The sequence below is a fragment of the Vicugna pacos genome, chromosome 2 (genome assembly GCF_048564905.1).
Source record: "Vicugna pacos chromosome 2, VicPac4, whole genome shotgun sequence".
NCBI lineage: Eukaryota > Metazoa > Chordata > Mammalia > Artiodactyla > Camelidae > Vicugna > Vicugna pacos.
In genome coordinates, this window is record NC_132988.1 from 25,065,443 (window position 1) to 25,080,539 (window position 15,097).

The window sequence follows — 15,097 nt, forward strand, 5'->3', positions numbered from 1 at the left end:
ACAAACAAAAATTGAGGATGTGAAATAAGTGTTTCATATTATTATTTTCTTTTTGAAAAAATCATTTTAGTATGGAAATTTCAAATGTGTAAGTGTACACAGAAAGTATAATTAACATCTGTATACCCTTAAGCCAATACAAAAATTATCTATATTCCACCATTCTTATTTTATCTATATCTGCTCCAAGTCCTGACCACCACTTGCTGGAGATGATGAGCATAATGATGATTAGTTACATATAATTTGCACATATTTAAATTCAGAACTTTTAGCTGTACTACAATTTTAAGAAATTAATTCATTCACTTGACCCACTCCACCAAACTTCCATTTTCATCTCTCACAAAAGGTTTCTACTTTTACTTCCTTGTCAATACTCTCAAACCTGCTAAGACAACTACTGATCTTTTTTTTTTTTATGTTAAGTTAGTTTTGACTGTTCTAGGACTTCATGTAAATGGAGTTTTATAATTATATTAAATGAAATTGTACAGCATATATTCTTTTCATTGAGGTATAGTTGATGTATAATATTTAATACATTTCAAAGGTACAACATAGTGATTCATAACTTTTGAAGGTTAGACCTCATTTACAGTTATTACAAAATATTGGCTATTTTCCCTGTACTGTACAATATATCCCTGTGGCTTACTTTTTTTATATTTAGTAGTTTGTACTTCTTAACCTCCTATCCATGTCTTACCCCTCCCAGCTTCCCTCTCCCCACTGGTAACCACTAGTAAGTTCACTGTATCTGTGAGTCTCTTTCTATTTTGTTACATTCACAGTTTGTTTTAGTTTTTGGATTCCGCATATAAGCAGTATCACACAGTATTTGTCTTTCTCTGTCTGACTTTACTAAGCATAATACTCTCCAGGTCCATCCATTTTGTTGCAGATTGCAAAATTTCATTCTTTTTATGACTGAATAGTATTCTACTGTATATATATATACACACACATACACACACATCACATCTTTATCCATTTATCTGTTGATGGACACATATTGCTTCTGTATCTTGACTATTGTAAATAATTCTGCTATAAACATTAGGGTGTATATATCTTTTGAAATTAGTATTTTTGTTGTCTGTAGTTATACACTCAGGAATGGAATTGCTGGATGTTGCAGTTCGATTTTTAGTTTTTTTGTGGAATCTCCATACTTTTTTCCACAGTGACTACATCAGTTTATGTTCCCATCAGCAGTGTACAAGTGTTCCCTTTTGTGTCTGCCTTTTAACATCAACATGTCTTTTCAGGTACAACCATCCTGGTTTTCCTGGGACTGTGCTGGTTTTAGAACTGCAAGTCCCACATACCAGGAAGCACCTCAGTCCAGGTAAACTGGGACTGTTGGTCACCCTATCATGTATCCATCATGTTCTGCATGTCGTTACAGTTTGTTCCTTTAATTGCTGAGTAGTATTTTATTGCATCCATTTTCCTTTTGAGTGCCATCTGTCTTTTTTTTTCCTTTTCACAGCTGTGAATAAGCAGCTATGGACATTCTTATACAAGTGTTTTTGTGGATAAATATTTTTTATTCCTCTTGGAAAAAATACTTCAAAGTGAAATTTCTGGGTTAAAGCATAGATAATCTTTCACTTTATTAAAAAATACTGTGTTCAAATTGGTAGTACCACTTTATATTCTACCAGTATTGTATGACTGTCCCAGGTGTGCCACGTTCTTACCAAAATTTGGTATTGTCAGGGCTTTTAAAAAAATTTCAGCGATTCTGGTGGGTACATGGGTGGTATCTAGTGGTATCTCAATATGGTTTCAATTTGCATTTCCCTGATGACCAACTATATAAAACATCTTTTCATATTGTTATTGGCCATTCACATAACCTCTTTTGAGAAGTGTCTGTTCAAGTTTTTTCCACTTTTAAAAATAATTAAAATATTTTTATTATTAAATTCTATGGGTTTATATAAATTCTGAATATACTACTTTGCCAAATATGGTTTGCTGGTATTTCCCCAGATTGATGTGCCTACTTTCTTAATGATGTATTTTTATGAACAAAAGTTATTTTTTATTTTGATGAAGTATATTTTGTCAAGCTTTGATTGTATGGTTATTTCTTTTTGTGGCCTAAGAAATCTTTGCCTATAAGATGTGCACTTTCTATCCTCTTTCCAATGTTAAATAGTATTCCTCTCCTCATATATATTCCTCAATGCCATGCCCATCTCTCCAGCAGTGCTCTGGGACACCTGATACAATTTCTATAAAGAATATCAACTTTCAAAAATGTCCCTAGAATGGTTTTCTTTAGACAGCTTCTGATCTTAGATATGCTAAAATTACCAAGGGATGGAGTTATTTTGAGTCATGCTAACTTCTTGGAAAAGGGGAGAGGAAAGGGAATCTCTAGGAGAAAAAGAACCACATCAGTATCTCAGCAAATTGTCCTGACCTGTTATTCCCCTTGAATATATTTGCATGTGGGAAAGAAAATGTATTTGCCATCACTCCATCCTGGTCTTTTACTTTATGGTGGTGTTTGACGATATTCCACCGCATGACATGAAGTCATTTTGGCTCTGTGTCTCAGTCATCTGATCTTCGTCAGGCTCTCCACAACTAGCTGAACACATATTCTGCTTTGCCTAGAACAATCCTTGTTTATACATTTTGTTATATCAATCTATGTGGATTAGCTTTTGTTACTATTTTAAACCTTTTTATCATAATAATTGATATTACAATAATCGGGGATGAGTTTGGTGGATTGGTGCTTTGTCCATCCAAGGTTTTCCATGGTCTCAGCTGGTAACATATGAAATGACTGTGCATTATGCCAAGTTCTCATTTTAATACGTAGCCAAATATGAATAACTACCAGCAATATGCCTCTCTTTTCCCAACTCTTGGCAGAATTAGCTAGCCCTTCTCTTTTAAGGACAACATGGAAGGCACTAGCTGATAAAATGAATTACAAGGGGCATGTGTGGGTAGGGTTAATCAATTATTTCTGGCTATGACATAGTAGTATTAGATATGATTGTTACATCCTGCAATTTGATAAAACAGCCAGGTGTGCCATGGTTCATGACGAGGGCTTTAACATGCAAGATTCAGTCAGTGGTGTCAGTGGGAAATATAGTGCAATATTAATATCATTTGTCAATTATGCATAGGAAATCAAGGCTGATCAGAGTATAGAGAATAGCTTGAGTGCTCAACGGTTTACATTATATTGGTGTAAAATCTCACCATTTTATATTTTCTTTTGCTTTATAACACATTAATATTTTTTCAATGTACTCTTTTTTAAATACTAATCTTCAAAGAAAAATGTTTAAGAGGTACTGATTTTCCATTTCTTAGAAATATTAATGTTTGATGATGTATGTGTAATCTTCAAAATGAATAGAAAGCAAAGTCTCATCACTGACTCAGAAACCAGAACAAAATCTTAGATGAGGCATTGACCACTACTTGAAAGTAACCTTCATTTTAGAGAATGCCTATGCCTAACGAAGACAATCTAACACATACAGCTGCAGAAAGTGCATTTACTTATTACTCTATAAACATGACTTTTATTTCAGGTCAAACTATCCCTCTAAAGTAGTGTCACTCATTTTCAAGTCCAAATTTTTTACGCAAATACTAAAAGTGAAGCATTATCTTTATTATGTCAGCTCCTTCAGGAGAAGACAAAAGATGCAAATATCAAATGATGTTCAGTTTATGCCAGTGTCATCAGATGCTTCAAATAGAAAATCAGTTAGTTTCAATCATGATTTGAGTTATCCACTTACCTCACAGAATCAAAGTAAAATATTTGGAATTTCATCCTATCAATATGTAACATGAAACTACTGTAGATGTGATTGCAAATTTAGTTAAGATATTCTAGATAGAAGATAAAATAATTTATTTTGTACTATAATATAAATAATATACTTATGGTAAAATAAAGAAACATGGAGAAGAAACATACTTAGGATTGGTTGTGGTGTATAAAAAACTCATATTAATATATTTCTAAACAAGCATTAGTCATGTACCACTAGTAATAAGAGCAATTATTATCAAAATGTATATATAAAATATATAAACAAAATAGCTGAACTGTAATTTTTGTGTGAAATACAGCATCAAATGTAAAATGTACATTTCAGCACGATAGTCAAATGCTTTCTGTTTTTGTGACCAATCATTAATTTAGAAGGGTCTGAATCTTTATAACAGATAAACTAAATAAATAAATAAATACATAAATAAAACAAAATGAGAGTCCTACTACTATTATATTTGACATTTTGAAAGCAATTCCAATAAATTTTGGCTTTATTTTATTCAAAACTGTTTGGAAAGCTTTAATTTAATATTCAAATAATGGAACAAAAAAAATTTCAATTTTGAAAACAGTGTTAATATGCAGTTATTAAAAGCAATGCTAGAGGAGCATATTAAACTACACAGCTGCAAGTGCAAGGGAGGAAGAAATAAATTGAGAGAAAAATATGTGTTGCAGTTTTTTTTTCTGGAATTTTATAAATTTGCCATGGTAAATAACTTGCCAGAATGATTTTTTAATGAAGTTTCTATATTTAATTGATTAATATTTTATTGCAGAGTAGAATAAAATATGATTTAGAAAGGTTTTGGTTCTATAAACAAAATTTGTTAAGTTATTCTAAAGAATCATAGGCATGTTACATGATAAACTTTATTGTAATACTATTTGTCCAAGAAAGCTACTCTGAAATGAGGCAAAAACAATTTTATGTATCAAAATAATTTGTAAGAAATATGCAAATTTCAATATAAAAAAGAAATTGAGAATATCTTTTATTTTCAGAATTTTCTCTAAGCTTACCAGAGACTTCAGCTGCTGGAGAGTGGATGAAGTTCCTGTAAAAATATAAAGTATAGAATGGGGTTTATTAAAATGGTCTAGAATATTAAATTTATTATTCATTAAGTATAACTTTAGAGAGATTGTAGGTAATTTTCACAAAATTAAAAAATAATAAAACTACATAAAAAGTATAAGTTCTAGAGAAAAGTATAAGTAACAACTTGTTAAATACAGACATGGTGGAGTATTTTCTATCACAGGAATAATATCAGGAAAAATTTTCTAGTAAGTTATTTTAAATGGAAAAAATATTTCATGTATATTGTATATTGATAAATCATTTCACTTGTAAAAAATAATTTAAATAAACATATTCTGTATGTCTATCAATAAAATACAACCTACTTACTGGCCAATAAATAAGTATTTCAGAAGTTAGTTATTAGTTACTCAATGAACACCCTTTTCATCTCAAAAGCAACCACATTTGCCTGCTTCTATCTCATACAAAGCTTTTGGGGTAATAGTTTCCTTATGCTCTCCAAGAAAGAAAAAGTGAAGTCTCTTCCTAATTTTGAGAGATAATGCTTCTTAGAGTATATTTCTCCTCCAGAAATGAGCTCAAGCATCCAAGGTTCTAAACATTGGACAGACTTTACTCTGAGTTTATGTAGATGTTGTATGCACTTCTCAATCTTGAGATGAGCCTGAAGGTAATGAGCCTTGTGCAAATCCCATGTGCACAAGTAATGTGAATTGGGTTTTCAACTCCTCTCCATTCATGTCCACTTGGTGCCTCAAGTCATCATTTCCCCAGTCTCGGTTTCCGTGGACAGGTTCCTGCCCATATTTTCAGGGCCAGCAATAGTCAAGAAAAAATTATTCTGACACCATTAAAATAGTGGAGAAGACTTCATTCAGAACAGCTGTGACAGACATCAGACTTCACAAAAGGGGAGAGCGATCAGGTTCTACTCAGAGTAAAGACAACTGTGACTTACAGCCAATGAGCAGAGTGAGGGGAATCAAGGGGATGGAAAATTAAACAGCAAAGACAGTGAGGATTCCTGCTAAACCAACTTAACCTAACCAAGGTCTTGTACATCCAATGTGGGGATAAGGAATTTGATCAGATAGTAAGGGTGATGAGACATCAAAGGTGTAGGTTCTCCCCTAAATAACTTAGCAGGAGTCTTGCTGACGCTGGGCTGGGCAGGCCAATGACGGAGTGGAGGCTAAGACCAAAGCATAGTTGAGAAGTGGGCTCAGAGGAGTCTGACTAGGGTTTGGTCAAGGAGCAAATCTTTGTTAGAGGTGACCTACATGTTGATGTTTCAGCCTTTGATCTTCATTTGACCGTCCCCCTTTCAGATCCTGTCTGCCTGGGTGAGTTGACCAAGCGGGAAGCCACAGAGTCCAGTTCATTCACTAGCTGAAGCTTCTCTGGTTTCCTGACACCACCTCCTGGCCCCCACGTAGACTTCCTCGGCTTCTGATTTAGTGTATGAGACTGTTCCTGCTGACATCCTCTCTGAAATGTTAATTTTTCTTAAAAGAAACTACTGAGTGCATTGATTTCTAAAAGTCTACAATAATTGCAGTATTAGCCAACCTCTGTCAGTGTTATAGTCAACGTCTCAAGTGATGAGAATGTTATAATGAAACGTATATTACTCTCATATAGCTTACATCCTGTGGTAGGATATAAACAATCAACATGTAAGTAAATGCATTATTAAATGTTTGACACTGGAAAAAACAAGGAGGGAAAGAACACATTAAAGAACAGATCATACATGTTATTGATGCTTGCCAGAGCCCAAAACAAAACAGACACAAATCAATTAACTTTAAAATAGAAAATTATTTTCAGGATACTTTATTAGAGGTAGATATAACACAGTAAATAGTATATTCTCCTTTCCTAAGAAGTGATACATTTAAAAAACTGAATATTTCAAATTAATGAGTTTATGATTCAAAAATATTCTAAAACTGATCATTATGATAGGTGCAAGAAATATGATTTCAAGATAACTATATACCTGCTCTATGTCTAATTAAAGCACTAAATAGTTATGTGCTGGTGGCCACATTTTTCAAAATCATGCAAAAAATTGTGTATTTTGCAATGCTCAAAATATAAATCAGTGAAAGAACACTATTTTCATCACTTAATGTTAAAATAGTAAACTAATATTTATTTTCACTGTTAAATATTGAAACCAGTGTGGCTTTTATGGAAGAATTTCAGCATTTTAAATTAGAGTGATGAGAGACCTTTATTAGCAGCAATCTTCTCCAGGCAAAGAACTTCAGGATCATAATGACATGCCCTACAATCTGCCTCCAAGCAGTAGACTGCATTCCTGAAATGCTATTTGATGAGGGTTGAGATAAGGACAAAAGACAGGCATGAAAAACAATCCTTCATGCTACTCCCCCATCAGATTTCCGGAAAACAATTGATTACATCAATCAAATTTCTTCATTCCCTCTCTTTCCATGGTATGAATTGTTCTCTTTCCTCTTTCTTCCTTTCTTCTCCCCCTCTTTTTTTGGTTGTTGCTGTATAGCTTTTCAGAATGGAAAGACAAACATTTATAAGTGTTAAGATAAATTATATCTCTGACATTTTCCCCCTCTCAAATACATGCCTTTCTTCTTTGCAGGTGTGTCTAAGATGTTAACATAACTTACAACTTTAACAGAAAATTATGATGTGACATACAAAATCTCCCATGAAAGTGATATCCACTCTCTCTTACCTTTACCAGATCTCAGGTTTCAGTGAGATTAGCATTTACAATTTCCAGAGGTTTCACCCAAGGAGAGCACATAAATTGGAGGAGAAAGACCCCTGAAACAAATAAAGATTATTATTACTTTCAATCTTCATGGTATCTAAATGCAAATCTGTTCTTTGCAGAGTTTATAAATTCACTTACATTAAGGTATGAATAACTGATCAGTCTAAATTTTTGCTATCACCCAAAGTAACTAAATTTAATAAGCCCAGAATTCTATCCAAAAATTATTTTTAGAACATTGAGCCATTGATGAATAGGGTGAATGGATTTATGGTGCTTTTTTGTGGATTGTAAATAGGAGTCCTTTGGTGGCTTTTGAAATAACATTATGCACATACTTATCTATTCATAATACTGACAGTGTCTAGAAATGGAACAATTGCTCTCCTAATGGAATTGGCACTGAGAAATACATTCCATATTAATATTTGTCTTTTATGTCAGTATCTAATATTTTCTAGGTAACCATATTTGGATTTTTATTTTTGTATCTCCCTTTTTGGAAAATAAATTTTCTTATGATATTTCTTTGAAATGTGTAATAGTCAAAGAAGAAATGAATCCTCAAATGTTAATAAATTTTATGCTTTCTGTAGATTTTGATGTTTGTAGCATCCAGTTGCCTAACTTAAACAATTATATGTAGAAAAGCATGAAACAAAAATTACCCTGCCATTACTATTGATCATTGTTATAGGAGTGAATTAGTATATCTTATAAAAATTGAGAAAATACTTCCATTTGATTTCTTTTTCACTTTTAGTTTAACGTTGAAGGTAATAGGAATACTTATTAAAATAAAAACCCATTTTATGTTACTATTTTCTATTTTTTAACTTATATGTAATGTGAAATGGAAATTCAAAGATATTTAAGCCAAATTACTTCTATTATTTCACTATTATTTTGGGAAATTTGATGATTTCTATCTTCTTTAGGGATTTGAAGGTGTAGGTAAGTTTCCCCCAAAGGCATAAAACAAATCTAATTTTAGAACAAATGGTCATGCCCTCATTTTTTGACACATTATGAATTTTCACAACTCATATGACTACCAATCCAGTATTTCCAACTTCCAAATCAGTAAGAGGCCTATTGTTCTAACACAGGGAGTTCTGCCACCTCATAATAGGAAGTCAGCAAGAATGACCACTGTGGGCTGTCAGGAGATCTTGGTCAAGGTAATGGAAAGCAGCAGCATCACAGTTAATTGTAATTTGGAAATTAAAAGAGCGAGGACTGGTGTGGGCCCCAGGGTTGGTTAGATGGTGAGAAGATCTGAGATTCAGTGAGTGACACGGACACTTCCTTGATATCTGGCAGATTATAAAGCCGAGATCTGATTCATAAGTGCTCTCTCCTTCTTCCTTCCTTTCTACCTGTCTATCCTTTCTGTTTTTTTCTTCCTCTGCTGATACATTGCCTGTGATACTGTCAGTGACAAACACAGCTAGGCATTCCTTAAAGTGGTGAACACAGATTTTGTTCAGTAACCGCTGACAAGAAGGGAAAGAGCTGAGCTCCGTGCCCACTTGAGCAGAGGTGACTGGAAACTTTAAAGGGGGAATGAGGGAGAGGAAGTTTGGGGCTCCGGAGAGTTAGAGAGGAGAAAAAGTACAAAGATCGGTCGGCATAAATGTGATTAGGCCAGCTGTGTCTGCAGGCTGTTAGTTAGCAAGTCAGGATTCTATCCTCCCACAGCAACTGGGAGATGGAGGCCTTCTTAATCATTACATTTAAAAGGACTAGTTCCCAGGACCTTGAAAGAGATGCTTCTGCATTGCAAGAGACATATTCAAAACTGCAAGCCATTTTTAGTGAATACTCTAAGAAAGGGAGGTCAGGGCTTATTATAAGAGTTGGCTAGAACAAATGGTAAAATAATAAAATTTCTGGGCACTGTTGGGCTTTCTCAGGCACGTATTTCAGTGGGTGGGTAGTGGCGGGTGCTGCAGTGTCAACCTGGAGACCCAGCCTTTTGCTGCTAGAAGCCGTTCTAGAGTTTGGTCAAGTGTATTAGTGTAAGGGTGTGGACAGAGTTGTTATTTGACAAAGTCCTGCAGTTTTCAATCCTTCTCATTCCCTCATTCCAAATATAGAGGGGAGCAGATTCCCTAATTTCTGCAAGTGTAATAAAGGAGAGATATTGATTGGAATTTTAGTAAGAAGTCAGAAAAGCCTGTTGTCGACAGGCTTATCCAAAGTTTGGTCTCATTTAATCATACATTTTCTCTCATATCCAAGCCTGACTCTTACCTGTGATTATATTTACTAATCACTGCAGTCACTTACTTTCATGGTCTTTTCTTATCTATTTCAGTGAGTTACTTTTGGGGCAGTATTTTACTTTTCAGCTTTTTAACTCACCATTAATGTAAGTGTATATGTGTGTGTTTTAACAATATAATTATGGATAATAATGTTAAGTCATAACAAATGACATATTGTTATATTAAAATTTGTATTTAGAGTATTTTGTTTAAATGTTAATAATGATAAGTATAAAGCATAACAGACCAAAAGGAATGAATTAGAACATTATACATGGAATTAATAGCCCTGCTTTCTTACTCTTGAAGATAATCAATCCAGTCACTTTGTCTATTCTAAAACTTAACTTTTGAAAATTATAAATGGAGTGAGTGCATTGATTAGTCAAAGTAGGTTTTATATGGGAAAAAATTCACTTATTTTGGTATTTTTTTGTGATATTGACCTGTGACATCCATCCCAGGGGAAACTATTCTATAGTTAAAAGATTAGATAACATGGAAAAGAAATTTAATATTTAAAAATTAACTGGTGCTGACTGTGAGTTTTGGATTAGATTAGAGAACAACATCTTGACTATTAAACAGATCTCTGTCTAGGAGGCTTTTGCTTGCCTTGGTTGGCTACAATAGCTCTCCCCAAGTCAGTCTTCCTTAACTTAGCACATTTTGCTCTCTTCCAGATGTCATCACACATCGGTTGCTGCTTCATATTTTTCCTCGACATTGGATCATTTCTCATTTACTCAGCAACCTGTTCCAGATCTAGTCAGCAAATCCATATCTGTCTTTCATCTGTTCACCACTTTATCCACTAATTATTTACTTTATGAAACATCATTACTCTGATTTGATGAGTGTGGCATCACTCATTATCGTATAGTTTTAATATAAGGATTATCTTCTGAGATTTCTATGTGAATCATTTAATAATGCATGCTATTTTCTAGTTGTATTCCTCATGGAAGAATGAATTCACCCCTTTTAAAGCCTGATGACAAATTTGCTTTTAGGTAGGCTAGGAGGCAGTGAAAACAATGTGAGTCAACATCATATGTAATGCCTCTGGTTCATTAGAATTTAGCGTTATGAGTAGTATGACTATAAGTGCTCTATGCTGCTATTTTACCATAGCTCATTATGTCTGAAAGTTTTACAAACTCATCTCTAATGTTATACCAAGGATGAGTATAAAATGCATCAATATTGCATGGTATTATAAAAAAACAAGGAGCAGAGATTAGTGTGTTAAACTAAGGCAGTTATAATTAGGGAGTTTGCTTTATAATCTAGATGACATCATTTAAACTACCATATTAATTTGCAAAACCCAAAATATAATTGTCTCTTTTCTAATGTAGATAAATATCATTATGTTCAATTCAATATCTTCTTAGTTTTTAATAAGTCATACAATTAAAACATTCCCTGCATTTTTCTTCATTGTTCATCTTGAAATATTTCAATGTTACATCTTTGTGTAATCAGTTGTAAATGGTTATATGTCTACTGGATATAACAGATAAAGATACACTCATAAACATGGCTTTTAATTCATGCGTGAACTTCAGTATGAATACTTGACTCGTGTTATATAGACTGAACTAAGTTGTCAAGTGTCAGGGACTTCCCATTGGCTTGAAGTCCTCTGTGTGTTATACCTGATTTATAACAGTGGTTCTCAGTATTTTTGGAGGGCCTATAGAAATTCTGAAACCCTTTTGTGGCTTAGTGAGGCCAAAACTAATAATTTCATTACAATGCCATGTTATTATTTGCCTTTTCTCACCCTCATTCTCTTACAACTACCTATTTCCAGATGCTCCATCATTTGTGATATCACAGTGGTTTGAATGCGAAAGTAGAGATGAGACTTCAGCTGATTTTTTTAAGCCAGATATTGAAGAAGATTTGAAAAGATATGAAGCCATGTCACTATTCTCATCTTTTTTATTGTCTAAGACATTGTAGTTATTTTTCATTAACTTGTAAGAGGTTTATTGTTGTTGCTTTTAATGGGTTAACAAATAAGCGGTTTTAAATTTCTCAGTTTTAACTTCTAGTGTAGTAAATATTAGTCACATGAAAACAAGCTCCTCAGTGCCTTCAACAGATTTTAAGAAACAAAAGAGCTCTTCAAACTAAAAAGTTTCAGAAAAGTTGATCTAGAAGACAACCATGGAAACTGATTTTTTTTAATGTTTCAATTTTCTTCAATACCTAAAATATTATACTAATATGAATGATAACCATAACAACTGGCTCTGTATCTGTTTTACTAAAACACATTTCTTTTATCTCATTAAATTTTTCTTTTACCTAGTAACTTTCATATTGAGAAGTACTCATCTTGCAACTTTTGCATATGATTTAATTGCTATTCACAGATATTTTTTCTTGCTTATCGTATATTTGACTCAGACAGGAAGAATGTGGAATGCTTCTCATGGACTTGAGGTCTGTTCTGGAAGTTGAAAAAAGTAAATCTAGTTTGTAGCAAATGTCTAACAGTCTGTTTCCACAGCCTCTGTGTCTATAAGGAAAATTATAATTCATTCTTTTCTGTAATATCAGTATTTCCATTATTAAATATTTTCTTTTTAAAGAGTAAGAGATAGCTTTAATTTTTTCAAAGGTGCTTCTATTTAATAAGCAAACTACAAACAGACTGTATGGGATTAAACGCAGAAAGTAACCTGATTAAATATTCTGATTATATTTTATAAGTTAAAATGTGAAATATTTAGTATCAATTATTCATACATAACAGAAATATTTGCTACTCACACAAATACTATAAATGGCATGTTCCCAGGATCTTGAATTTGAAAGCCATTAAATGAGCAATTTATTCTTTTGAAAACCTTCTATGGAATTTCATTTTTTACTGGCCCTTTCAAATCAGAACAGTAAATAATTGAAGAGGAATTGGTTACGAGAGATATAGCATAAGTATGTTCACTTTATGTTTAAATAATTTCAATTAAAATAGAGTTTATGGTCTTTAAACATGTTTAACGTTAAAAAAATCCCACATGAAACAAAGAAAAGACAGCTGGGTGTATGATTAAATAGTGAGAACAGTAGGTGTAGGAGACATCTGGAGTTAGTAAGTGATGCATGAATTCTTTTTTTGTGACATCCTCCACTGCCACTCTGGGGAGTTAGGAAAGTGTTGAGTACTACTGGGGGAAAAAATGATGAAAATTGCATTTTATATGACTACCTCATTTGCTCACAATTTGATATTGTATCCTATGATGTAGGAATTTTGTTTTAGATAAAGAATGCTGGTTGATACAAATGAAACACAAAGAAGCCTTTTATAAATCCTTATTGACTAGCTAAGTATAAAGTTATGTTGAACATATCATAAACTAATATATATTAAGATCAAGTGTATATATGTGATTATTGAACATTTAGGTACAGATTAAAACTGAACTCCAATGAGGTTCATTTTAAAGACTTGATCATTTTTCATTTTTTTCCTGTCTTAAGTATGTAAAATGCTTAAGTGTGCTACCAATGATATAAATTTTCTTATGTGGCAATTTTACTTGTTTTTGTAACAGTCATGTCTTACATTTGAAAAATAAATATCCTAATAAGCTTTCTTGTAATACTCTTTTGACTTTCCTTATTCCAGCCACAATAGCTATATACTATCCCATAAGTAGAGGAATAAACAGAGAAAGACATTATAAAATACAACCGTTTCTATCATCTGTCTTGTATTGTGCCTGACAATTTTCTTCTAAGTAAATCAGATTACAGAAATTACATTTACATGTGGATCAGAAAAGAGACACAAACTTCTGACTTTACAGATGGCTGTTTTTCTTAATTATATGGATAACAGTTTAGAAATAACTAATTGGTCATGCCTGACAAGTAATAGCAGTTTTTCCAAGATAAACAAATGTTCACATTTTTCATACTTAATCAGAGTCTCTATGTGCAAAAATGACCAAATGTATCATCTATTCTGAGCCTCCTGTGTTGTTTTGTAATAAACGACCATCTGTACTTTGATTTGACTGAGTTTGTCTGTGTGTGATGACCAGAGAATTTGATTACATGGCAGATGGTTTTGGGAGAAGAACTTGTCTTTTTAGAAGTAAGCAGACAAGCACTTCTCAATATTTTGTCCATACTCTCCCGACTGGCATCTGCTACTTTTGACGCAGAAGTAAGATCCAAGATATCAGTCAGTACCTTGATGTCATTCCCTTTGCTTTCCTAAGTCATAATAAAATGTGAGGAAAAGCTTGTACATAGCATAGCTACTGTCACAGGCATGCACATATCAGAATGTCAGGCTTATTAATAAAGGAAATGAAAGTGTGCGTCCACGTCTGTGCCCTTGGTGTTATTAACGTGGAAACCCATGTCTGGCTCTGCCTCTCAGTCACCAGCTGACACTCTGCTTTCTCTTAGGTATCTGAGTTGTCCCTGCTGCTTACCCTCTTGTCAGGCACTCTCCAATGCAATCAGAATCAGAAGCTGTTTAGTCAAATAAAAATGTATTCATTTAATAAAATAACATACACTTTTGCACATCTTGACATGTTTAAAACTAATTTATATAGTCCTTTCCTTTGAGCTTCCTAGTTATCTTATGCATGAAGTACAGACTTTATCACTACGTTTTACAAATAGCTGAGGCTTTGAGAGACTGAGTTACTTGCCAGAGGCCATTATTTATTAACTAGCAGAGCTGTAATTACAACTGAGGATAAAAATAACTATTGTTTATTCCTATAAGCTTCTCTCCCACTAAGTGATCACCTTCTTGATAAGACAGTTGGTAGTATGATTTCTGCTTATTTCAATTCTTAGCAGATGTTTTACAAAAGCAAAAATTAAAACCCCAAAGTTTTACTAGTTTTCAAAAATGATATTTTTATGTCTTAAAATAAAATTTTAGACTTCTGTCAAGATTTGTGGAGGATGACCTCATGGAAGTTCTGCTGGGCTAAGAGACTATTTCCCTTCCTGTGAATTGTGTCCTAAATCTTGAGAGAACAACATTGATGATCTGACTTAATTGTGAACAAAATTTCAACAATCAGATTAAAGGAATAGAACTGTGTACCAGTTGGATTAAATGCCAAATATTAGAAAATAAGACTGTTTCAACAAAATTCAGGCTTTATAGGCGTTAGAATATCAGGGCATTT